This window comes from Palaemon carinicauda, chromosome 10 (assembly GCF_036898095.1).
Source record: "Palaemon carinicauda isolate YSFRI2023 chromosome 10, ASM3689809v2, whole genome shotgun sequence".
Lineage (NCBI taxonomy): Eukaryota > Metazoa > Arthropoda > Malacostraca > Decapoda > Palaemonidae > Palaemon > Palaemon carinicauda.
The window spans coordinates 14,315,182-14,317,681 of NC_090734.1; positions in this window are offsets into that span (position 1 = coordinate 14,315,182).

Here is a 2,500-nt window from a genome sequence, read left to right on the forward strand (position 1 = left end):
ACACCTCTTCAACCCGCCCCCTCTAACCTCGCTCTCCACATCAGCGCACCCACGGATGCCTACGCCCACCTCCTCACGTCGTACCCGGAAGTTTTTCGTCCAGAACTTCGCCAAACGCCCACGGTTCCTGCCAAGCACGGTATTTATCACCATATCAAGTCGACGGGACCCCCAGTCTTCGCAAAATTCTGACGTCTGCCACCAGAACGATTGGCAGCCGCCAAACAGACGTTCGCCGAAATGGAGAAAATGGGCCTTTGCCAAAAGGCCTCCAGCCCATGGTCGTCACCCTTACACATCGTTCTGAAGAAAGACGGCTCCCTCCGTCCGTGCGGGGATTACAGGCGCCTGAACATGCAAACAGAACTGGATCACTACCCCCTCCCAAACATTGCCGATGTAACCTCCTACCTGCACAAAGCAAAGGTTTTCTCTACGCTCGACCTCCTGAAGGGGTATTATCAGGTGCCTATGAACCCAGAAGACATCCCCAAGACCGCCATCACCACTCTGTTTGGCACATACACCTTCAATTACTCCTGTTTTGGCCTTCGTAATGCTGGGGCAACGTTTCAACGTCTCATGGATGGCATCTTAAGGGACCTCCCTTTCTGTGTATGTTATGTGGACGACATACTTGTGTTCTCCTCCTCAAAAGAGGAACACCTCCGTCACCTGCGCATCGTGCTCGACCGCCTGCAACAAAACGGCCTTGTAGTCCGGTACGACAAGTGTACCTTTGGCACCAATGAAGCGTCGTTCTTAGGGCACCGTATCAATCCTGAAGGAGTCCATCCCCTCCCTGAGAAGGTAGCAGCCGTTCAGAATTTCCCCACGCCCTCGACCGTCAAAGCTCTGCAGGAATTCTTGGGCATGATCAACTATTATCACCGTTTTCTGCCAGCCATTGCCGCCACTCTTGCTCCCCTGTACGCCTCCCTCAAGGGCAAGCCAAAGGACCTGAAGTGGGGTCCCCTTCAAGAAGCAGCCTTCTGTAATGCAAAGAAGGCCCTATCAACTGCTGCGGCTCTAACTTTTCCTATCCCACACGCCCCTCTCCTTCTCTCCACCGATGCCAGCGACGTCGCTATTGGTGCAGTACTAGAGCAGGTGGTCAAAGGCTCGCCCCGCCCATTGGCCTTCTTCAGCAGAAAACTGTCCAAGGCAGAATCGGGTTATTCTACCTTCGATCGAGAATTGCTGGCGGTGCACTTGGCTGTCCGTCACTTTCGCCATTTCTTAGAAGGTACGCCCTTCGTCATTCGCACAGACCACATGCCTCTGGTGCACGCCTTCACTTGACAGTCTGACGCCTGGTCCGCCCATCAACGCCAACATCTCTCCGACGTGGCTGAATACAATTGCACCCTCCAATACGTCCCTGGGAAAATGAATCCCGTTGCCGATGCCCTGTCAAGAAACACGTTAGCTGCCGTTCAACTGGGATTGGATTACAACGCCCTGGCTGAAGACCAACGATAGGATCCAGAGTATCAAGCTTGTAGGACATCCTGCACGTCCCTCCGTTGGGAGGATTTTCCCCTCGAAACCTCCAACACCACCCTCCTCTGTGACGTCAGTACTGGTAGACCGCGACCTTGGATTCCTGCTCCCATGCGCCGACAGGTGTTTGATTTCATCCACGGCCTTTCACATCCCTCGTGCCGTTCTACTGCACAGCTGCTGAAGGCAAAGTTCATTTGGCACGGCATTTCTAAGGATGCTAAGGATTGGGTCCGTGCCTGTACTTCTTGCCAAAATTCCAAAGTACATCGACACACGGATTCAGGAGTGGACACCTTTCCTCAACCTCAGCGTCGTTTCGCACACATTCACGTCGACGTTATAGGCCCCCTACCCACATCACAAGGACATCGTTACCTGTTTACCGTCATCGACCGCTCCACTCGTTGGCCTGAAGCCATTCCCATGGAAACTGCAACGTCCGCCTCATGTACATATGCCTTACTCTCTGGATGGATTTCAAGATTCGATATCCCTGAGCATAACACTTCTGACAGGGGAACCACTTTCACCTCTCAATTATGGACGTCATTAGCGAATCTCCTGGGCATCACCCTGCATCATACAACGGCCTACAACCCCGCTGCCAATGGAATGGTTGAACGTTTTCATCGCACCCTCAAAGCAGCTTTGATGTCCCGCTGCAAGGATTGCAACTGGTTTACTCAGTTTCCCTGGGTCCTCCTTGGACTAAGGACCACTCCTAAAGACGCCCTCGACGTCTCGGCAGCCGAAATGGTGCATGGCGACCTGTTGGTCGTCCCTGCCTAGTTTTTTCCTTCTACAACCTCCTCCGACGATCTCCAGCGCATACGTCACGTCGTGGGAATATTTATTCCGTGCCGCCAGACTTACAAGCCCCCAGCGAACCATCACATACCAACGGACTTGCACTCTGCAACGCACGTCTTCCTGCGCAACGACACCAGCAAGCCACCGTTAACGCCCCCTTACACGGGACCTTTCCTTGTGATCC